This window comes from Canis aureus, chromosome 14 (genome assembly GCF_053574225.1).
Source record: "Canis aureus isolate CA01 chromosome 14, VMU_Caureus_v.1.0, whole genome shotgun sequence".
Taxonomy (NCBI): Eukaryota; Metazoa; Chordata; class Mammalia; order Carnivora; family Canidae; genus Canis; species Canis aureus.
The window spans coordinates 55,617,864-55,643,537 of NC_135624.1; the positions used below are offsets into that span (position 1 = coordinate 55,617,864).

Genomic DNA, 25,674 nt, shown 5'->3' on the forward strand with positions numbered 1-25,674 from the left:
AGGTTTGAAATATGGACCACCTTGCATAGTATAAAGACCTCTCAAATTCAGAGCTTCCTGCATAGCTTAAGGACCTCCACTAATTTCAGTCTTTCTTCCCTCACTCCATAATAGGCATTGATCCTGAAAGTAAGCCCTAATAAACCATGGGTCGGCCAATCTCCATGTCAGTGTCTGTTTCCCAGGAAACACTATTTAAGACGGGTTATTTATTTTTACTTTCAGAATTCTTAGAATTATTTTTAGGCTTACTGTCATAACAGTTTGTCTGAGGAGACTCTAAATGCCAAAGTGTAAATGCACAAGTCCTTTTAGAATGACCCGTTCAAAACATATTTACAGAAGTCTAAATAATATTTTTTTTTTCCACACAGAGTGAAACCAACATCACCAGTAACTTTCAGGCAACAAGTATGTGAGCGTAGATTATAGTTAAAGTTAGATGCCAAACACCTTTATTTATGCATAAAGATTGATTCCTTGGTGAAGGGAAGTGTGATGTATTCAGGGTCAGGTGTGCCTACCCAGAATGCCTTGAGTCTTATAAAAATGAGAAGGTAGAAAAAGGGAGGGGGTGGTGAGAAGTTGCTAATTACACTAAAGTAAGAAGAACAAAGAAAGGATATATTCGCAGCTTGAAATAGTAAATTTAGCAGACAGAGAGAGTTATAAAAGCTGAATTTCACTTCCCTTGCCTCTGTCAAAAGCAGAATTTCAGCCTAGGAAAGGTATGATTAATGTATAATCTGAACAGAAGCTAAAGATGATTGAGGACATAGTAAAAAAAAATACTTATTATATTCTTCAGTGAATTCAATCTTCAGCTATAGAAACAATCCTACCAGGCAACTGAGAAAAGTTGTAGTAAGATTGTAAAAGCATTGGTAGTAATTTTTGAGTAACTGTGAACGAGCTGGAAAGTTGTGGAAGAAAATATATGGGGTAATGGTATTTCCATTTTTGAAAGGGCAAAAATGATGAAAAAATACAGACCAGTGAACCCGGAACCAGATACAATCTTCAAATGGATTATTTAAAGAAGAGCCTGTGAAGTATTTGGAAAGTCATGGCTTTGGCATGAGACATGCTAGACTGACATCAAGTCCCTTATTGATTCATGCTTTAGGATGACAGGTCAAGTGGACCATAGACATAGCGTATTTCAAAATTTCAACAGGACAGTAACAAAGTCTCGTGATAATCTTATACACAGATGAAATCCATGAGCTTCATTATGGTGAGGTTTGAATCTCTATGTAAAAGGAATAATATTCAGGTCAACTGGGAAGAAAGTCCAGAGCAATATCATGCAAGATCCACCCATTGCTAAGATGTAGGACACATTTTTAAAATATATTTTCACAATGATAAGCATGACCCACATGTAACTTTTTTAAAAACAACCAATTGAAGAGGAGACAAAAATTAGAAGTCCAGAAGACTTGTATACATTATCAGCATAAGATTAACCTCATAAAATGACATTATAAATAAAAAAAATGCATCTTTAAGTGGTAACATTCCATGATGAGAGCACTGACTTTCTGCTACTATTCTGTGAAAGAGACTGAGGTTTCATTCAGCTGATGACCAGACATATAGGAAGAAGCATTCTGAAAAGACAATTCACAGGTCTGCTACATTAACGGTAGGATTATTATATAAGCTAGCCAAAAAAAAAAAAAAAAAAAAAGACACACCAGCATTAAACAGCATCTATTCTATGCCACCTACTCTGTTAATTATACCACAACAGGGTGCCTGGGTGGCACAGTCAGTTAAGCATCTGCCTTCGGCTCAGGTCATGATCCAGGGGTCCTTGGATCCAGTCCCATGTCAGGCTTCCTGCTCAGCGGGGAGTCAGCTTCTCTCTCTCCCTCTACCCCCCCCAATCGCTCCCCCTCTCTCTGCCAGATAAATAAAAAAAAATATTTTAAAAATTATACCAGAATAGCCAGTATTTATTATTTCATTGAATTCTCATCATAATTCTTTGAGGTAGTTAAAATTATTCTAGTTTTATAGCTTAACAAAGCAAAGCTCAAATTGTTTAATAGATTTGGCTAAGCAAGCGAGGAAACTGAAACCCATGAAAGGTGTGGCTCTCTGTAACCTGTCATAACTGATCTCTAAGCACTTCTCTTCTCTTACTTACTATCAGTGTGACTATTGTAAGACAGTCATAATTCTTTTGGTCTAGATTATAAAGATATTTTTCTTCTGTGCACAATTCTCTCCACCCTCTCTTGCATGGTCTCTCTCTGCTCCCTCTTTCTCTATCAATGTGAATAAATACTCAAATCTTAGTTATAACAAACAATACTGCAGCACAAATGCTTATGTCCCCAACTGTTTCCGATTCACTGAGATTCTTAGGTAAAGGTGAATGATTATCTTTACTTTAGTACATGATGCCTTAAGTAGGCTTATTTTATACATTGTCTTTTCCTTTTTTCTTTTTCTTTTCTTTCTTTCTTTCTTTCTTTCTTTCTTTCTTTCTTTCTTTCTTTCTTCTTTCTTTCTTTCTTTCTTTTCTTTTTTTTTTTCTTATGAAGCTCTATGCCCAATGTGGAGCTTAAACTCATGACTCTGAGATTGGGAATCACATGCTATACAGACTGAGACAGCCAGACGCCCATCAATGTATTTTTAATATCAAATTGAAACATCTTGCTAAATTTCCATAGATTCTTTCACATTAATCACAAATATTTTTACTGAGTAACATCTTGTGTTTTTTTTCCCTGCATCTTTATATATTTATATACACACACAAGTTATTCCACGCTTGTTTTGAGCTTCCATTTATTGAGTTTCATCAGGATCACTAGAATACAAAATCTAGCTGAAAGTGACAAAAGTGGTAAGGATTCTGCAAGACTGGATACTTAATCTGCAGGATATTCAGACCTTCCAGTTGACTAAAAAATATTGAGAACCATTTAAGTGGCTAGCCACTTATGACAGAGATAATCAGGTGGCTTTTCATTCTACTGGCTTGAAAGAAAATATATCTGAAACAGAAGGCATTTATTTTTGACATGAGGTCTCTAGACTCATAAGACTACAGACTTTAGGAAGGCTACTATATGTATATTTGACACCAGTCCATAACACACTCCTGCAATCATTTAACATGGTTCCTTTGGATGTTGGAATACAAAGGCCACTACCTCTTCAATTTTGGAATACTACCTAGCTTCAGGGTGCTTGACCTACAATTTCACTGTGTCATTTACTGTCTTGCCCTTGTGTTCAACCAGATATTTCTCCAATGAAGACCCTGAGGCATTATAACAGCAGCATCTGTTGCCTGGCTGGCTTAGGAGCAATAAATTCTATTTATTTATTTATTTAGAATTCAATGTTTTATTTAAATTCTAGTTAGTTAATATATATGGTAAAATTGGTTTCAGGTATAGAATTTAGTGATTCATCACTTACCTGTAACATCCAGTGCTCATCACAAGTGCCCTCTTTAATATCCATCACCCATCTAGCCCATCCCCCACCCACTTCTTCTCATCAACCTTCAGTTTGTTCTCTATCCTTAAGAGTCTCTTATGGTTTGCTTCTCTCTCTCTCTTTTTTTCCTTCTTCTGTGTTCATCTGTTTGTTCCTTAAATTTCACTTATGAGTGAAATCATATGGTATTTTAAAAACTTGAATATTTAAATTTTGCTTCTTGGTGAGAATAATCTACAAAATATCTATATTGTGTTTAGAGGAGCTTCTACTTTGATATGGTAAAGAATATGATTTATAATTAAGCTTCTACATATTAAGCTAGTACTAAAATATTCAAATATTACATGAGTAAGTATGTTCCAGGTTTTGAGAATATAGTTTAGTGGATTATATTAGCAACTAGTGGATTTACCATATGTTATAGCTTCCAAAACTAAGTTCCCACAGAGGCAGTGGCTTCATAACCCAGAAACTAACTGAACTATCAAAATCCAATTCTGAAAGGATTCACATCTGGAATGGAAAGTGTGTGTTATTTGCTTTAAAAAAAAGAATTATTAAATGCCTAAGTATAGCAGGAAAATGGAATAATTTTCCAGATCTTAAGCATTTACTGTATTTTTATTGCTGTGGCCCATGATGTTTTATTTAGTGATGATTTATATTTATGAAGCAAGATAACTCTAATCTGTTAAATATGAATTTAGTAACTTTTTCTTCAATTTACGAAAAGATGTAGCCAGAGAAGCATATCATACTGTTTTACTTTAAAAGGAAAAGAGACACATACACACAAAACCTGAAAATTTATGGTGTTTCTATGTTGAAAATAGATTCTGATCATTTCTCATTTCTTAAATATTTCTTACATTCTGGTGTAAATGACTTTACTCAATATAAATAGTAATGCTGACTTATTACAACTTGTGTTATGCTTAACTTGCTCAGTTAACTATAGCTTCTGTACATATTAGCATAATTAGAAGTAGCTGTCCTCGACACCACATAGGAACCATATGTGCTATTTGCTTCTGTTGCACTACTGGAGTATGTTAACAGCTGTTGCCACAGAGCATAGAAATCAATAGAAATGAAAATCTAGCTTGAGTTGTTTGAAAAGTGAAAACTATTACAGTGAGACAAATGATGAGCATACAAACCCAACACTATATGTAACATTCTTTATATATAAGGCTAACACTTATATTGATTAATGATACTAATCCTCAAAAATTAATTGAAGTGCCAACAATATGGCTCCTCTGTGCTAAACCCTTAGTCCTAACAGAAACTCTATGACGTGGCTATTTTTATTATTTCCTTTTTACAGACTAAATGTCTGAAATTAAGAATTTGAGGAATTCTTTCATGGTCAGCCAGCAAGTAAATAAAGGAGTCAAGATAAAAGCTAATGCTGTGTTTAGCATTCTGGTTCTTGAATATGCCCTCACTTTTTCCTAAACAGATAAATTCTTCCTTAAGAATCCTCATACTTAATCAAATATCTTTTAAAGAACATAAAAGAATACACATATGTGTACATATATATATATATATATATGTATTACATATATGTAAAATAGCTGGAGCAAGAAAAAAGGACCTCAAGAAGAATGATTTAAGCTCTGTGAAAAACAGGATGATTCGGAGTAAATCTATAAATAAAATAATATAGACTTCCACTCCTCTAAGTAAAGCTATGTCACAGTTTTCCCATGTACATTAATTCAAAGCAAAAATATTTGGCACATAGTGAGAGACTCTTTGGAAACAAGTTAAGATGAGTCAAAGACCGAGTCAAACACTAGTCCTATCTTCAAAAATCTTATGATAAAAAAAAGAGATAATGTGTTATACAAAGAATACAAGCAGAACATAATAATGAAATGCCATAAGAAAGTATGAATGAAATCAATGTTATGGGAGTTCTAACAGGAGAGATATCTAAAGAGAGAGGAAAAAAGGAAAAGTGACATTTCAGCCACTGTGAATATGGACAATTCAAATTAGAAGGAAAAGAATAACCAAAGAGAAGGGGACTGCATAAAGGGCCTATTTTAGTTTAACAAACTATATTAAAGGGCATAAGGAGAGAGAATTTTAAAGAAGTCTGGAGGCCAGGAGGCAGAAGTTTGAACTTCTTTCTGTTATTAGTGGGAAATCCTACGCAGATGTTTTTACAGGAAATGAAAATGTTCAGAATTGGGCACCCCAGGTGGTTCAGCAGTTTAACACCACCTTCAGCCCAGGTCGTGATCTTGGAGACCAGGGATCGAGTCCCATGTCAGGCTCCCTGCATGGAGCCTGATTCTCCCTCTGCCTGTGTCTCTGCCTCTCTCTGTGTCTCTCATGAATAAACAAATAAATATTTTTTAAAAGAAAGAAAATTTCAGAATTATACATTTGGTCAGCAGTGTGTAAAAAAGATCAGGGTTGAGAAGGTCTGAAGCTTATCTAGTAAAGTGGACAATACCATAATCCACATATGTGTAGTCTAGAATTGGAGTTTAATGGCAGATACCATATCACATAGATGACTATCAATCTCTCTGATAGAGAACAAAAGCATTAATTTTGCTGTCCTCTAGATCAGAGATTTGTAAACTAGAGTCCATGAGTCAAATCCAGCTTGCTGCTTTTTTTTTCTATGAATAAAATACAACCATGTTTGTTTTTTCATGTGTTGTCTATGGCTGCTTTTACTCCGCATTGGTAGAGTTAAGTAGTTGGTACAAAGACCCTTTAGTTATACCAATGTCTCAGTCAAAAGTGGGAAAATTTATTTTGATGGAACTAAAAAGCATTTTGAAATAACAGTTTTAAGAAAATTGTGGGAAAACACATTTCTTTGTATAAATGAAAAATAGCTTCATATGTTTAATATATAAGCATTGCACAAATTAATTTGCCCATATAGCACCCAAAGGCATATAAATTGTCAATCCACTACGCCTGTGATTTATAGAGTATTGTTGAACTCTTTGGTTGTTGGTTTATATCTTCCTCTATAGTTCCTTTATATTTTGTTCTCTTGATTGTTTTCTTCTTTTTCTATGACATTATTTATTCTTTTATGGAGAGAGATAAATGTAGACATAATTATAAGCATGGGTACATAGATATGGATGTAATGATTGTAATCAATATGGATATAGATAGATACATACATACCCTTTCTGCTTGGTCTCAATGTGTAAGACACTAGAGATACTTTTCAAAAGACAGAGAGGCCATGTAGCTAATCTTGGCCGTCTCCCCTCCATTATAGATCATATCATAAATTATAGATCATTATAGATCATATCCTTCCCTAGGTATAAAACTGTTCAATGGAATTTTTTTTTTTCTTTTAGAAGTTATATTAGTTTCCTTGGGCTGCTGTAATAAATCAAACAAAATCAGTGGCTTAAAACAACAAACGTGCATCCCACCTCTGTCCCTTTCAGTCTAAGCTTGCAGTATTTCTGCTGCTATAAAATTCTCAAAAACCTTGTTTGTCTTCTGTTAGTGTTGAGGGGCTCTATGCCATTAGGCAGCAGGGTTCTCCACAGAACCATTCTAAATAACTTCATCTCTATCTGGCTTCTGCTGAGAAGGTTGTTGGATCTAGAAGTCACATGCCTAATCACATGCCCATTACCTTAGTAATTGGTTGTTCAACTACATCCTTGGCCTTGATTCCAACGCATGCTATCTGCATAGGCTTAGAATTTTCCAAATAATCAAGTACTGGTTCCTTTATACTTAACACTTCATTGCTCAATTTATCTCTTTCCTCTCACAATGTACCTAAGCATCAAGGAGAAATCAGGTTGTACCTCCCATACCCGGCTTAGAAATATTCTCAACTAAATATCCAAGTTAATCACTCATAAGTTTTACCTTGTATTGAACATCAAAAAATAATAATTTTTCTGCAGCTTTATGGCAAAGGAAAGCCTATACTTCAGTTTCTAATAGCATGTTCCTCATTTCCATCAAAGATCTCCCCTGAAACACCAATAATGTTCATGTTTCTAGCAACATTCTGGTTATGACGATATGGTAGGAGCTTTTGGGCAGCATGTTCATTTCTTTGAGTCATCACCAGAATTACCATTAATTCCCATGTTTCTGCCAACAGTCCCTTCGAGATGGTTTAGGTTTTATAATAATGTGCTTCCAAACATTTCCAGTCTCTACCCATAACCTTCGAGAGAACATTTTTTCTTTGTGCAAAGGAAAAATATCTCTGAGCTGAATATAGCCACTTGCACATTTTCAGGTAATTGTTACAGTAGCACCTAATTTCCCAGTACCCAAACCTATATTTATTTCCTACAACAAACATAAAGACTTAAGACAACAAAATTCTCTGTGTTACAGTTCTGGAGGCTAGAAGTGTAAAATCAAATATCAGCAAGACCATGCTCCCTCTGGACTCCAGAGGAGAATTCCTCCTTTGCTTCTCACAGCATCTGTTGATTGTCAGCAATTTTTGGTTTTCCAAGCTGTGTCTCCATATTCACATGGCCTTTTCCCTCCATGTGTCAGTCAGCGTCTCTGTCCAGATTTCCTTCTTCTTCTAAGGACATGAATTATATTTAGGGCCTAAACTAATCTTAACTTGATTATTTGTTAAGAACAAATATTTATATTTCCATATAAGACCCCCTTAACAGGTTCCAGGTGGTCATGAATTTTGCAGGGTCATTCTTCAAGCCAGTCTAGAAGTTAATAAAACTATGTTGACAAAACCATGGGAATTCCATTTGCAGTGGTCTAGCTTTAAAATCTTAAGGTTTCCCAGAAAAAAAGATTCGGACAACTCTTAACACTCAGTAATCTTTTTCCCAAAAAAGACCATTCAGACTTTATGTGAGTTATAAGTCATGTGTGGGTCTTTCATGGAGGAGACCCAAACAAGAGGGTTTGTGAGACCAGGCCCAGAATCTCTTACTATATGAAAGGAAAAAAGAAAAAAAAAAAAAAAAAGAAAATGATTTTTAAAGACTAATTCCTCAGGAGAATTGATATCAACAACAAAAACCTAAATTCAACCCTAGCTACGAGGCCATTTATGCTTTAGAAGTATCAATTACTATCTATTCACAGCATGATCAAACCAAACCAAAGAATAAAATCATCCCATTTTTTCTTCCTCTTTTAAGCCATTTAATGGCAGAGGTTGCTTGGCTTCAAGGCTTGGTGCTCCTGTGCCAAGGGTCTTTGTGTAAACATCAGATTTTGTTATGGATCTAAATGATAACAGATATCCTTCCCTTCCAGGTGATTGTGTTGGCACTCGGACGTGAGCTGCCTTCATCAGCCACAAATCAAACTCCAGTACCAACTGGACTGCACAGTCACTAAAAATAGACTTCCTAAAGGGAAAAAAAATTGGCACATGATGTGCCAGACAGGTTGCCAATACCCTTGTTTTATTTCTGTGTGTCATTTTATGCTATCCCATTATAATGTGTGACTGGTCACCTGGAGATTCTGCTTCCCTTTCAGCACATTCTACCCCAACGCCAATCTAAGATTGTCACACCACCAACATGAAACATGGGTCTGCTAATGTCACAGCAAATAAATAAAAACAGGAAGAACCACTTATGGATCTTGGATGACATTTGTTCATTTATGTATTTATTTATTTTTAGTAATTGCATGTGTAGCACATGCCAGGTATCTTTGTAGACATGAAAAGAGGTTAAGAATATAATTTCATTGTTCTTCAAATTTAGTCTTAGTGAAATAAGCAAAATCTTCTTTTAAAGAAGTTTTAATGGCTTTATTCTTGTACATAAACACTAACATAGTGGGGCACCTGGGTTGCTCAGTCAGTAAAAGCATCTGCCTTCAGCTTGGGTATGGATCCTGCAGTCCTGGGATCAAGCCCCACATTGGGCTCCAGGCTCGGCTGGGAGCCCCCTTCTCTTTCTCCCTCTGCCTCTCTCTGCTCTCTCTCTCTCTCAAATAAATAAATATAATCTTTAAAAAAAACCCACTAATATCGTACTTGGCTAATCTACTTGAATAAATAATTTGTGCAGACACATTCTGCATGCAACGAGGCTAGAAATTTCTGGAATGTCAGCACAAACAAACCTCATTGTCAATGAGTCAACAATGCAAGAAAAACCCTTCATAGAATAAAAAATAATTCACCTTTGTCATAGTAATTGTCAATTCAGTTTCAAATTTCAGATGAGTTTACTGTATTGCCCATTTTAATAGAACTTTCCACCAAGAATAGGTAAATCATTACCCTCTACTTCAAAAAATAAAGAATTGCCTTCCAAATAATTTTAACTAGATACATATTCATTCATCCATTTTCTTCTGCTTGCTACGCTATTATGGTGATTATGTCATATGTCTCTTAATTTCTTCCTGTACTTAAAAAAAATCAAAATAAATTGGTGAACAAACACACAATTTGCTAATTAGCATCATAATAATTATCTTAATATGGCAAGGAAAATCAAAGAGAAGTATAATATAATCTTAATTTATTATCAAAGTGAAGAGAACATAACTGGAATTAATCCCCTGCAAGAAAATCCTCTATAGAGATGTCTGAGTCCATGAGAAGATCCTCATTTCTGCTTCATTAACATACATTAAGATCTGTGCTTGAACATTACTGCCATCTTTCACTTATAAAGTTGTTTTAAAAATCCATACAGAGAAAAAAAGAAAAGGAAGAATCAAAATTTAGAGAGTATCGATTCAGAGATTTAATCCCTTATTTAATCCCATTAATTAATTTCCTATATAATGTAATCATGACTCTAAAACTACACTTTCTTCTTTTTTTTCTTTTTTTTTTTTTTTTTTTTTTGTAGTAGCTTGAATTGTCACCTTCAAAGTGAGGTCAATCTGTTACACATCTCTGCACAAATCCTTAGAGCTAAATCATTTTGTTCACACACTTCCAAACAAATAACAGTGTAAATCTCTTCCATTTCAGTTCACAGAACATCACTGCCTTTTTTTGCTTTTCTCTGTGACAACATAGTATAGCCTATGTAGCAAGGGCAACAAGAAAAGTAGAGAACACAAAATATGGAAACTATTTCAGAACAAGTGATTGACTTTTTTAGTTGTACGGAGTAGGAAAATATTAAATCCAATTTTTTTTTCTATTTTTTTAGTTGTCATACAAAAGAACACACTTGCATGGCAATTGAATACCAAGACAGAAGTGACCTGCATTATTTTAATTTAGCCTAAATGCCACTGGGTTGCAATAATGTCCTCAAATGATGTTTTGTAGCACAAGATTTGACCCTTCAGAAATTTGTAACTAACATAGTTTTTTAAATGTTTTATTATTATTATATTTTAAGTAAACATTCGGTCAAAACAGTTATTGTTTTTCACTGAAATGTCTCAGATTTTTCTCTTCGACTGAATAGGTTTTTAAAAACTTTATCCACATGAAAAAAATATATTTTACTAAGCAATAGTGCTAAATATTAATATTATGAAATAATAGATAAATGAAGACAGAAAGGAAAATGTTCATATATTATCTGTTGTAACTTCTACTAGAAAATCTTATTTTCTTGTTGCTCTATTTTTGTATGCAATACCAGTCCCTATATGCAGATAATTTTCTATAATTTTTATCAGAGCTACACTTTTGCTAAGGGCTCATATATATATTTTTTAAAAAATAATTCCTATATATTTGTGGTATTCTATTTGTTGTAAGTATCTTATTTTTAATTATATTAGCTAGTTATTTCTGGTGTAAAAATACAAGATTTATATTTACCTAACATTCAACAAAATGAACTTTTACCTAAAATCTGTCAGTAGTTTAGGTATATATGGACAATCATATAATATTGCCATATTAATTTTTTCTTATATTGCTGTCTTTATATTCTTTAGCTATTTTCCTTTCTGAGTTCTCTAAGTCTTCCAGGAAATTACTGAATAAATACCATGAAAATGGCTATCTTTGTCTCTTTCTTAATTTTATAGGTAATGATTCTTTTACTTCCCCACTGAATATAATGTTTGCTGTAAATCTCTGAACTGACATTGTTTATGAGATTTGAAAGTTCCCTCTTCATCTAATTTGCTTTTTCTTATTAGTGGATGTTATATTTTATCATTGGGTTTTTTTCCCCACATCTATTCAATTAAACATTGTTTCCACTTTTATACTGTTAATACAATACATTACAAAGTAGTCCATATTTTTATTCTAATGTTACTTAAACTACTTTTATATTAGTCGCCAATCCCAGTTTCATTAGGATGTATTAGTTTAACACACTGATGCAATCTAGTTACAATTATTTCATTAAGGATTTTTGCATCTCTGTTTATGAACTTATGGGACCTCACATTCTTTATGTGGTATGGTGGGCAGCCTTTAAAATAATTTCCTATGAATCCTGGCCTGCCAGTATTCACATGCCTGCGTAAACCTTTGCTTTGTAGAGTAGGCATAGTTACTCACTTTCAATGAATAAAAGACTGCAAAAGGAATGGGATACCACTTCAACGGTAATGTCTAAAAGTATTGTGACTTTCCTCTTGGTTACTGTTCTGGACACTTCCCTCTCGGGTACCTCTTTTTGGGAGAAGGAAGCTGCTACGTTGTGAACAGCCCTATGAAGGGAGCCATGCAGCAAGAAAGAATGTCGTCTCTGCCTGCAACAACCACTTGACTGAATTTGTAAATGGATAGTCTTCCAGGTAAGTCTCAGGTGACTTCAGCCTTGAGGGACACTCCCAGCCAAAACCTAGCAGGTAAGCAAACTCAGAGATTGTTGACCCACAAAATAGAGAATAAATCTTTATTGTTCCAATCACTAAGATTTGGGACTTCTTTTCCATCTGATTTGCGAATTAAATTTATGCTAGAATTAAAGAATTTGAATTTCCTCTTTCTCTACTCCCTCTTGATGAGTTTGTAAAAGATTAGAACTGTCTTGATTGTTGGACAGAGTGTAATACACATTCAAAACTATCCGTATTTCCTTTGTGAGAAAATTCTAAATTACTGATTGTGATTATAGGAGCTATTTGGAATTATTTTTCTTGAGTCAGACTTGATAATTTACTTTTTTCTAGGAAAGTATACAATTTGTCTAAGTTTATTTTTAATATTTTAATGGCTACTGTTATTAAAGTTCTATCTTTTTGTATTCTAATATTTTTATTTGCACTATATCTTTTCTTGATTAAACTACAAGTTTTATCAATTTTATTAGTCTTTTCTAAGAACCACACTTTGTGAGTTTTAAAATCTTATTATATTTTGATTTTCTATGTCATTAATTTAAACTACTTTATTTTCCTATTATCTCTGTATGGTATATCGGTGCCCGTTTTCAAAATGCTTAGGGCATATTCTTAGTTTATTTGTTTAGTCTTTCTTCTTATTGAATATATGCACCTTAGGTGGCAAATTTCCCTCTAACCACTACTTTATGAGCATCTCACAAGTTTGATAAGCAGTTTTTTCATTATAGTAGCTTAATTTCCATTTTGATTCCATCTGGACTCAGATTTTATTTAGAAAAGTATATGATATGTAGATTTATGAAAGTTTATTTTTTATTCTTTTTGTGGTTTTTGATTTCTAACAATTGCATTTTGGTAAAAATACTTGAATCTGTATAAAAATCTGTTCTTTGGGATTTGTTGGCTCATATTTTAATGCATGATTTATGCTCAATTTCATAACTGATTTGCACATGCTTAAGGAAAATATGCATTCCCTAATAGTTGACTGAAGAGTCTGTATATCAATTGGATCACATATGTTAATTTTTTACATCTTCTGTATCTTTAATAAATATATTGCTGCTCATTAAATTACTGGGATATATATCAAAGTGTTCCAATATGATGATAGATTTTCCGCTTTCTTATTGCAATTTTCTGATACTTACTTTAATTTGAAACTTCCTTATTAGGTTCATAAAAAGTCTAATAGCTATATCCTTCCAGTGAATTAAAACTTTTCCCATGATATGAACACATACTAATTTCTATTGTTTTTTGTCTTGGAATCTGGACGGTAATATAAATATTAAATAAAACAGATATTAAAGCACAATTAATAATTAACTTTTTCTGGTACATTTTTCTATGTTTTTATTTTAAGCCTTTTTCTACTTTTAGGCTTTATTATATCTCTTGCTAATAACATATACTTGGACAGGGTGGGTCTGTGTTCCCCAGTCTTTTAATTTCTGTCTTTAAAATTGAGAGTTAAATCCATTTATATTTATGGTGACTCCTATTGTCATTACTTATATTCATCGTATTTTGTGATTTCTATCTGACATGCTGTATCTCTGGGTGTTTTTACAGTTACTGCACAGTTTCAAACTGATTTACTTTTTCACATTCTGACCCTTAATTCCTTTTTTTTACCATACGGAAAATAAACATTTTATTTCTATTTAAATAGTTACCATTGAAATGTTAACCTGAACTGTTAGTTTTACAGTTCCCTTAACTTGTAAGTTTGCTTTCTGCTCAATATGTAAAGGATCATATGTCAGTCACACTTCCCTCACTCCACTTACCTACTAGCATTTCCAGAATTTGATATATTTTTAAACCACAAAAATTAGACATTATTCAAGTGATCTTTTTGTACACTAAATGCTTGTTTAGAAATACCTACACATTTACTAGTATATTATTTCTTTTCTCTTCTTTTTCTCTTAAATGTTTCTGGAGTCAGTTGCTTGTCAGAGTAAATTCTTGAGGTATTTTCCATACCAAGGTTCTATTGTTTGTAAATTATTAATTTTGCTTACATCCATTTTTTTAAATGTGGCTTTACTTGATACACAATTGTAGTTGCCTGAGACTTTCTATTTTCTACAGTATTCTGATTATTATCTGAATACCATTGATAACCTTGGGGAATCAACTTTCATCTGAATAATTTTTCTTTGTTTCTTATTTCTCATTATTTTTCAAGTTTTCCAGAAGTTTTACAATATGACTATAAAATTTTTAGTTGTGAACACTTGTGTTAACAATTTTGTAAAAACATCTATTATTTCTTTTGCTCTTACTTTTCTCATATTCTATTATTTCTTTGGATCTTGATTTAGAAATTTTTTTGGACCTTATCCTCTTAATGTTTTTTGTTTCTTTGTTTTATTTCCCTGTTTTTTGTTTCTCTTTTCCAGTGTGCTGTTAAATGCTTCCAATGAATTCTTAATTTCAGATATAGAAATTTCCATTTCTATATTTGCTTTTCTTTTAGAGAATCCATTTCTTCCCTGCATTTCTCTCTTTACCATTTCTGCCCATCCTTACATGAAATCCTTTAATATATTATTTTAATGTACTTAACTGGTAAATGCAAAATTTGGGTCATTTGTTGATGTTTCTATCTTTTGTTTCCTTTTTATGCATTATACTTTTCTATTGCTTCACACATATAATTTGTTCTTTTTTATATTATGCTAGATACTTCAAATGATTTATTGCAGTGGTTCTGGATTATGTTATCTTCTTCCAAAAAAAATGTTGTCTTTTGTTCAGGCGGTCAGTTACATTTCTGGCATATCACCAGGATCCCATCAAGGCTTAACTGGACTTCATTAATGCAGAAATGTTCAGTTTTGCCTTTCATTTTAGAATGTTTCCTTTATTCCCAGGGCATGGCCCTATATCCTAAAATAAAATATTTCTGGTATCTCAACTAAATTATCAAGTTATGCACCAGTTTTAAAACTATTGCCAGACAAGAACACCAGTATCTCTCTGGCACAGTGAAATCATCTCCAAAGTCTTTTTTCAGCTACTAGTTTCATGGCACCTGCTCTTTTCCAGGCCTTGCAGAGTTTTGCCCTACACATAGGTTAACAGTGAGCCACTACCTTGGTGAAATTCCTGTGCAGACTTCTGAGGACTTTTCCCTGCATCCACTTCCTCTGATCCCTTGACTGTCAAGTTTTAAGAACATTGGTACCTCATATTCTGTTCCTGTTCCACTAGTTTTTCACCAGTTGCTCTTTATTGTGTCCACTGTGTCCCATTCTGTATTTTTAAATTTGTTATTAGTAGGAATATGAAGTAAATATGAAGCGCATTTTCTCTGTTCCCCCTCTTAAAAGGAACTCAATCCTGTGCTTCCTATTGTCTCATGTTTAGAAGTTCTACATGTTCTTTTTCAAATATTTTAGAGTATTTTAGTATATTATTGCTTCTTTTTCATTGATTAAAATCCAACTTTTATTCCTTTAAACATAGAGAAGATTTTTAAAATTTTTATTTAAATTCCAGTTAGTTAACATAAAACAAAATATTCATTTCAGGCGTCCTGATAATGATTCAACACTTCCATACATCACTTAGTGCTCATCACTACGAGTGCACTTCTTAATTCCCGTCACCTATTTAACCCATTCTTTCTCCCACCTCGACAAAAGGATACAGAAGAGGTGAGATAGAAATCTTGCGATTTGTGGGATGCCTGGGTCACTCAGCAGTTAAAGCATCTGCCTTTGGCTCAGGTTGTGATCCTGGAGTCCCGGGATCAAGTCCCACATCAGGCTCCCTGTGTGGAGCCTGCTTCTCCCTCTGCCTGTGTGTCTGCCTCTCTCTCTTTCTCTCCTCTCTCTCTGTGTCTCTCATGAATAAATAAATAAAATCTTAAAAAAAAAATCTCTCTTTCTCTCCTCTCTCTCTGTGTCTCTCATGAATAAATAAATAAAATCTTAAAAAAAAAATCTTGCCATTTACAACAACGTAGATGGAGCTAGAGATTATTATGCTAAGCAAAATAAGTCACTGAGAAAGACAAATACTGTATGATTTCACTCATATGTGGAATTTAAGAAACAAAACATTCAAAACATTTTTTTAAAGTTTGGATAATAATAAAGATTGGGTAATATGAACATCTTCATCTGAATTTTTTTGTAATTCTGGTCTTTTTATCTTTTTTTTCCCTGAAAATATGCTGATTTTTATTACTCTTATTAAATGTGCCTTGTCATTTTTGTGTTATGTGATTTTTGTTCATTGTAGTTAAATGAATAATTTCAATTCTGGGGGCTTCCCACAGAGAGGTACCAGCCAACCTGGATTGAGACTGACTTCTCTAGCAGTTGTTTTTCCATGGTACTGAGGATTTGCCTAAAAAGTGTGCACTATAATTTAAAAATGGTCCTTTCACATTGTTGTTGCTATTGTTTTCCAGTGAACGGGTGAGGAGGATATATAACTAGTGGGTACTTAGATCCCAAACCCAAGTGAAGATAAGCTAGTGGCTTTGGAAAAATCACACAAGGGTTTTGTTGCTATTGCTGTTGTTGCTATTATTGTTTTGTCTTTTTCACCTTTTACCACTGTCAGCACCGTTCAAAGCTGAGTACAAGATGGTTATGCTTCTACTGGGGAACTTTCTTCTGACTATCTTGGTTTTTTTCTCAGACTGTAGCATTTTTAGAATCTTGACTTTATATTGGTTTTAGGAGGGTTTTCTAGCTAGATTCTCATCCTGAAAGTGAAGATAGCTTGTCTACAATCACACCCAAAAAAACTTAGTCTTTGGATGCATTATGTTATCTGGTTTTAAAGATATTCTCCAAAATTACTGGGAGTTCATCACTGGTATCTATTTAGAGTGCTGTCTGTGATTAGTTCTTTTCTTCTAAGTGATTTTCCTTATTTTTTGTGTAGGCTTTACCACTCGCTAATTAATCTAAAATGTGTGTGTGTTCTGATATATTCATATGTTTTATAACTAAATACTCAGTGGCTATCTGGAAATTACATTTTTGGAAGAATTTGCTAACCTTGTTTTCTCTCTCATAAAATGCCACTTAAAATTCACAACCAGCTATGTGTTTATAAACCAACCTTAGCTCTCTCAATTGCAGTTATTCATATGTTCTTCTTTCTTGTCAAGACACTTTGCACATCCCCAAATTTTAACCACAAATAATCAAGTATGGACAATAGTCTATTATCAAAGATAAGTTAAATTAGAAAGAAGGATTTCTAATCACTAAAAATGTCACATGATGAACCAGTTGAGACAACTTATTTGTCCAGCTACTAAAAAGAGAATGAAAAAAAAAGGCATAATTGGGATAGTCATCTGTGAAGAACAAATACTAGACTTTTCTGCAGTTCATTATGAATCAACCTGATCAAAAATAAGTTTATGAATTTGGCATAATTATGTTAGATATAGTTTTAGGTATAGTTCATTTTTTTTTTGAAGTACAGACTTTGAGGAGCGATAGTTTAACACTATTGAATAGTATTCAAATTTCAAAAAGAATTAAGCAGCTAACAATACTGGATAGCAGATACCCCGTCTTAGCCCCAAAAGAAGAAGAAGGAATTTTTTTGTTCAATAGCATGCTCAAAATTTTTCAAAGAATGTTTTATAAATTAAAATTAAATGACCTTATTTAAATGTAAGACAGTTGGAGAATACTAATTATCAAGTCCAAATTAAAAAAAAAAAATCTTCCTTTTAACCTATACAGAATGTCAAAAACATGAGAATCTAAGAGGAAACATTGATAAAATACTCAAGGAAGTGTCTAATCTCATTAATTCAAAGGGAAAAAAATGCTCCACTGAATAAATATCAGAATAGGAAATCTGAAGGCATGTGCATATTGCAAATACTATAAAGCCACAGTAATGAAAAAAAGACCCTTTAGTAAATAAATTTAAAAGTAAAAGATAAAGGAGGTAATTGGTGCTAATTAAATATCTTTTTAAATATTTTTATTAAAGACATATATATATACTAGTCTTTTTTAGCTACATAGTCTCATTCCTGAAGATCACTCTGTATTACAATAACAATTTATGTCTTTGTCTTCAAAGTCAACCCATAATATTAATATTTTCTATTTGTTTGCTTATTTTCTTTACCATTTAGGTGTTGGGTAAGGTATGAACTTCACTTCTCTAATTTATTGTCATAACTTTGTGCCTGGCATAGATCCTAACAGATAAAAATGTTCACATCAAAGGTATTAAAGCAAACTCACTTTATGGAGGCTAAGCAAGTATAGAAAGAGAAAAGAAAAAAAGAACCAAATGACTACAGGCAAAGGCTTTTTATTCAGAGCTTGCTCTAGCAAGGGAATCAGGCTGTCACTTGCATTTTGACAGAAACTCAAAGACAGGATTATGAGCAGGAAAACTTTATGAGGGAAAAAAAAAGTAGAAGGCTTCAGGTGTGTCCTGATGACATGGGTATTGGCAGGCTTATGAGAAGGGAGGTATCATGTGTATTTGGGTAGGGGTGCATAGTTAGCTTTTGCTGGTTGAAACAAAGTTGGAAGCAGGACACTTAATTAGGGAAGCTATCAACTATTAATCAAGTCCTGGCTATTTGGGGCCAACTGCTACAGGGGCTATTGTTTGGCTTTGTGGAGTATTGTCTAGAGATAGTGGCCTAGCTTTCTACAAGTTTGGCTTATAAATAATAGGATGGTTTCATGTATTGGTGACTGTAACAATGAGTTGATTTACTGAGCTGGTTACTACAGACTGTGGGTCAGAGGCCTATTTTAATATATAATCTGGCCATTGTTTGTGTATCCAGTCTCTCACAGTCTCTCTCACCCAACTGAGAACATTAGAAAAGCTTTAAACATTAAAGATTTTAAGAGACATGGTCATGATACATAATATCTCAAAAAAAAACATTTTTCTAATATTATGTCTACAGAAAAATACAGAGATGCCTAAAAATAAAACATGAAGTTCCTCAGTGTCATCTGATCTAACTTAAACTTCAATATGCAGGCAATTTTAAAATTCTCTTTTGGACATTTATAAGATCATGAGCCTTCAAAAACTTTTAAAAGAGGACCAGAATAGATAACTGAATGTTTCAGACCTAAAAGTGGAAATAGTAACTGTAACTGGAGGGGGACAAGAGGCTGGATTGGTATTCATCTGTGTTAAATCACATATTGAAACATAGACAAACCCCGATGTGGAATTATTTAGTGTATTATGAATCACTGCTAAGTAGCTCAAATGACTTTATCAGATTCTAGGACAGGAAAAGTTGGTTTAGCCCAGGTTGTCATAATGACCAAACCATAGGGATTACTTTGAAAAATACTAGTTCTATTACTCCGTTGATGTTTGGAGACCAGTGAGCAAGAAAAACTTTTTCACAGAGGTCTACACTTGGTTGTGTCACAAGTAAACATAATAATTAATACGTAAGTTGTATTTCAATACTATGTCTCCCAGCTAAGAGGCAGATTTGATAACAAAGACCGCAGAATTAATATAAGACTAAGAAAACCTTCCTAGAGAACTCAGAGATGTTGTAGTATGAATACATCATGGCAAAAGATCAAAAGTGAGTTAATTTCAACAGTATAGAAAAACAATTAGAAAATTTTAAAATGGCATTTGATTTTACCCATTTTTCAGAGGAAATTATTAGAAAAAAAACAAAAATAGAAAGACTCCCTTGATTATAGTTTATATTAATATAATGTATATGGAATATAAGCCTCAAGGGATAGTAATAACTTCTCCGTCTTCTAACAAAAACCCCAAACCCATTTGGTTAACCATATAGGAAAATTTCATTTTCAGTGTATTCTATTTGCCTCAGTTTATTTCCTTTTACTTTGAGATATGCCTCTTCAGCTCACTTCCACAAGTCTTCTGAAAGTGCTCTTCCATGCAGCCCTAAATCATGCACGGTCTTCCTAAGACTTCCGTCAAAATATACAAACTGTCCCGCCTACTCTTTCAGAGTACAGGCACTTTGTTAATATTATTCAAATTCAATAAGGAGGCAATTTTAAGGGCAAACTAATTCAAGATGCTGGCATTATAATATGAACAAACAAGATTCCTTCTATCCCGGAATCTGATAAAGTCATTTGAGCCACCTACCTAATGAGTCATAATTAGCCAATGTATTCCATGCCAGAGTTTATCTGTTTGTTTTTAAAGTATACTTGTAATTAGCCTAATATTTATTAACTTCATACAATGCGCTACCCATTTTAATAGGTGTCTCGAAAAGTTATCTTATCCATTGTTTACATCTGGAGGAATAGTAATCTCCATTTAGCAGATTATAAAACTGAGTGTCTAAAGGTTAATTGCTTTGTAAAGGTTGCACAGGCACTAAGCAGTAAAACTGTTACTCAGTCCAGTTCTTTTCTGGTCTTCTAATTCCAAGGCCAACATTCTTTATGCTGTCCCTACTCGCTTGTGCTATAGACACAGAAAAGTGAGGTAATGATGAAACTCAAACATGACCTGGAAGGAAAATGCATCAAGAATAAAAGAATATGTCCTACCATCCTTCTGTAAATTTCATTGCTCTCCAGATATAGGTAAAATCTTAAACAGCATATATGTCAGTATCTTCTTTCACTATTTGGAAACTAAACCTAGAAAGCATTTGAGTCTTTCCCAAGATCCAAGAGCTACTATGCACACAGACTCAAAACTAGGACTCCGCTCTCCTGATAGTTTGCTCTGAATGCCATTGAGGCCATAGTGAAATCACACCTGTGGTGGAATGATTATCATCTTAAGAAGGAGTGTGCGCCTGTGTCATTGTAAATGCTCATTTGTTAATATAATGCCCTCTAAAATTAACATAAGTGTGATGGGCTGTTAGACCCAGGATCCTTGAAATATATTTTCCTAAGTGCTTGTTTATATATTTAATAATGATCATTTAAGTGTTCAAATAAACTTAACTTGGAGATTCCTGAAGAAGAAGCAGGAGGCCTGAAAACTTTGGTGCAATGATTAAAAAACAAATATTTTCTTTGCTCTTTTCTAAATAACTGCTCCAATGTAACTAATTTTACATAATGAAAAAGGAGAGTGTTCTTATGACAAGAAAAAGATGAGGCAGCAAGCTTTCAGCTCAGAGTTAATCAAAAGGTTCCTTAATATTCAATCAAATCTGTCCCTCTTTTGTTATATTTAGTATTTTAATAAGGAATTAATGATCAAAATTAAATTATTTTAAGGTTGGTTAAGCAGAAGCACTTAATAAGAGTAAATTTTGCTCTTGGTGAAAGAATAATAAATGCAAAGCTATATCTCTTGTCATAGTGCGATTTTTAAAAGGTGGTTGCAATTTTCATGACTACAGATCCCAATGTCCTCTTTATAAAGAATCATTGAAAAGTATCTCATTATTATTTTCTATAATGTCATTTGGATCCCCAATGTCTACATTATGCCAAAACAGTTTTGAACTGTGAAAAATTTAGTTGACCTTTTTGTTCATATATTCCAAAAAAAAAAGTGTGAACTGCATTTTATTCTGTTGTTTGAACACACAGACCAGTAACACCCTCCTGGCCACTTGAAAAAAAAATACTCAAACACAAGAAAAATAAAGTTCTCTCCAACCTAGACTCATAAAGGTATACCCTGTAAATAACTATTTCCCGGTGTCTTTTTTCTAGCATAAAACTTGAGTATATTTGCTAAAGTCCACAATATGTGACATGAGGTCACTGTAAAATAATACAATTTTATTATCTTTTAGGACTACTAAGTATAAATTGATATTACTTCACATAGTAATAGCATTTAGTCAGAGCTATTTGTAAAAATTAGGGATGCGTTTAGTTGGAAATAATAAGCACACACATGCACACTTCATTTAAACAAACCAGTGGGATTTATTTTTTTATTCCCTATCATTTAACAATAAATTTAGAGGAAGGAAATACAGGGCTGGCTTAGTGGCATTATGATGTTTTCTCTGTCCCAGGTACCTTCCACTGCCGTTATTCAGCAACTGCGGAGTATGCACTTCAGAAAATGGTTCTCCACTTCCAGCATCATAACCCATTCTAGAAAAGATAAAAAGGAAAGGAGATGGGGAGAACAAATGATCACAAGACATTAAAGGGCCCACTTTTAAAGGTCTTTTCCTAAAGCCTCAGGAGTGAGTTCTAGATCTCTTGGGGAACTACTGCTGAGAGAGTCATATGGCTTTCATTGAGAACCTCAACTCAAACTGGAGTTCTGTCTTTAAAAAAAAGAGAATAGATCTTGGGTAGGTAATTACCAGTCTCTGCCACAATATTCTATTCTGCTGCACAACGATAAAAATACTTAATACATCCAAAATAAATCCATACGGCTGAATGAAAAATAAGTCAAAGCATACCTTCTTTCTACCTCTCCCAGAAGAAATAACATATAGTTATTAGTAAACTGCACTTAGTGAAGCATAAATGAAGCATACTGTTTTATGAAGAGATGTTAAAAGTTGAAGGAATGAAGAGACATGAATTATCAGATACCTGGGGAGGTGTACATGACACAAAATGTTTCAGATTCTGTGTGCTTATCAACAGGGCTAAGTTTATGATAGGAAAAAAAAGGTCTTTTAAATAGAAAACACAAAATATTAAACTTGTTCTTCTTGGCTAAAACAGGGCATCTTCTGATCCACAAGTTCCAAGAGATAAAATAATGATTTCTCAGAGTTCTAAGAAAGATCATCTCTATCAACGATTGCAAGTGAACACAAAAGAGGTTTAAAACTTTTAATTAATGGGAGTTACTTAATCTTGACAAACAATACTGATCTTCATGTTTGATTGTTCAACGACAGATCACTACAGTGAAAATTCTTCTGAAAAGAAATGAGTTAGTAGCTGCTTCCTATCTTGAAAGTCAGCAGATCCGTGGTAGACTCACTTCAGTCAACAAAATGTTGTTGACTTCCCGCCTTTGAAACAATACAAATAATATCTTCTAAGGCCAAAATCAACCCCATGTTTCCTCAGCAGGCAACACAATTCCAGAACACTCCTTAAAACCCCATACTGGTTTGGCTGGACTATGAGGGAGATCTTTTCTATTTGGGAAGGGATTTCTTCCTTCTTTTCTCTCTTTTTCTTCTTCTTTTAAGTTCAGTCTTTGGTCAAAGCTGTAATAGAGACCACCAGGGATGGTCCAGATCCTTACTATGGTGGTAGACTCTCCTGAAGAAACGTTTCATTAGCAGGTTAGTTTGTAGTTCAGAGGCCATTCACCATGTCTTCACTGTGTTTTTTTCTTTGAGTCATTTGTCAGAATCCTTTGTATGCACAACGACTGCAGAGAGGCAGTTTAGTCTTCGAACAATGAGCAGCTCTGAGATAAACGAGTATAACTCAAGATGATAGGTTAAATCACAATATGTTATTCTCTGGATGTTTATTCTCATAAATCTGTTCGCCAATGTTTTACTTAGGATTTTTGCATTAACATTAATAATTAAGATTAGAAAATAGTTTACCTGAGGGGGACTCCATTCTTCGGGTTTAAGTATCAGTTTCTTATAACCTGGAACAATTTATATAGAAATTTCATTTTCTGGTCTTTTAGATGTTGCTAAACACCCCCAGTGAAATTACCTGAATATCCTCAGTGAATCATCTGAACTTGATAAATTTTTGTGGAGTATATTTTTATAATTTTCTCTCTTCTGTCTGGTTTTGCATTTTTCAATCCACTGTTATCAAATTCTATTCATGTATTTTCCTCAAAAATCATCCATTTTACCTAGATTTTCAAAATTTTTTGGATAGGCTAGTACAGAATATCTAAATTTTCTTAATTTCTGGCTGTTAGATTTAGTTTTCCTTTGTAATTTTTAACTGTTTTTCCCCCAATTCCCTTTCTTTATGTTTGCCTATTAACTTTTAAATAAACAAATTGATTTATTAACTATATTATTTTTATTTGTTCTGCCTTATTTTCTTTTTTCTTGATACACCCTATTTTGTCCTTTCTTTCTTTTTTTAAGTACACTCAGTGCCCTGCATGAAGCTTAATGTAGGGCTTGAACTTATTACCCTGAGATCAAGACCTGAGCTGAGATCAAGAGTCTGACTAGCCACCTAGGCACTTCTTGTCCTTCCTCATGATTCACTTTGTACCTTTTCTATTTTATTGAGTAGGTAATTAGTTCATACCTACATTCTTTAATTTTCATTGGTAGAGTATGTAAAGCATTATGTTTTTCTCCTGTCTACTACTTTAAATATATTCTGTTAGTATTGTTTATATTATTATAGTTTATAAGTTCTACACTTTTGGTTTGCATTTGCCCTTCCATCCAGAAGTTCTTTATTTTATTAGTTTGTTTGTTTGTTTGTTTTTTAGGTAAAAGTTTTTAAGCTCTATTGACGTATGTTTGACAAATAGTATTTTAAGATATTTAAAGTCTACAATGTGATAATTTAAAATATGTACACATTGTAAAAGGATTCTCCTGTTAAGTAAACTAACACATCCAGACCTCACATTTAATTTGGATATTTTGTGGGGCACCTCAGGCTCAGTGATTGAGCATCTGCTTCTGGCTCAGGATCCTGGAATTGAGTCCCACATCAGGAGCTCTGCCGGGAACTTGCTTCTCCATTTGCCTATGTCTCTACCTCTCTTTGTGTGTGTCTCATGAATAAATAAATGAAATCTTTAAAAAAATAATTTGGATATTTTGCTAATATTTTTTGAGAGGAAAAAAAAGAAAGAAGTGAGCCTGTTGCTTCAAGGAAATAGCTGACAGTATTTGTGACTAATGACAAAATTAGAGCTTTCATGTGAAAGTTAGAATCTTGGAAAATTTATATATGCCACTGTGAGCTCAGCAACTTGCTAGTATTTAAGACTCGATAAAATCACTGGCAATATTAACAACTATACTTTTAAAATATTAAAAAAATATTAAATAGTAAAGATGTCAACATTTGGAAGATCTGCATAACTTAGCATGCCAAGATATTCCAAATTATCAATGCATGATGTTACAAAATTGTGTGTAGTAAAAAGATTCCTTCAAAGTCTAAGACCAACCATAGGATTTTAATGTAAGAGACACAGAAGCTGATTGAAATGATTTCAGATAGGGACACCTGGGAGGCTCAGGGATTGAGCATCTGCCTTCAGCTCAGGGCATGATCCTGGAATCCGGGTGGAGTCCCCCATTTGATTCCCTGCATGGAGCCTGCTTCTCCCTCTGCCTACATCTCTGCCTCTTTCTGTGTGTCTCTCATGAATAAATAAATCTTAAAAAAAAAAAAAAGAAATGCTTTCAGATCAACTTTACAATTAACATTTAAGAAACTACCAAGTTGGCAAGGTTTGTTTTTTTTTTTTACTTGAAGTATAATTGACATACAACGTTACATTAGTTTCAAGTGTAAGACATAGTTATTCCACAACTCTATGTGTTATGTT

The 25,674-nt window shown here is 33.4% G+C and overlaps 1 long non-coding RNA gene across 8 annotated transcripts in view; it reads left to right on the forward strand.

Annotated features, from left to right (window-relative positions):
• LOC144283702 (uncharacterized) overlaps positions 1-25,674 on the forward strand; it is a 238,583-nt gene that overhangs the window by 101,136 nt on the left and 111,773 nt on the right. For 7 of the 8 annotated variants that reach the window (XR_013352262.1, XR_013352258.1, XR_013352261.1 and 4 more), the window contains exon 3: positions 12,061-12,171. The exons of the other annotated variant lie outside the window; for it this stretch is intronic. This is a non-coding gene — a long non-coding RNA (uncharacterized LOC144283702). The remainder of the gene's footprint in view (positions 1-12,060; positions 12,172-25,674) is intronic. 8 annotated transcript variants of the gene reach the window in all.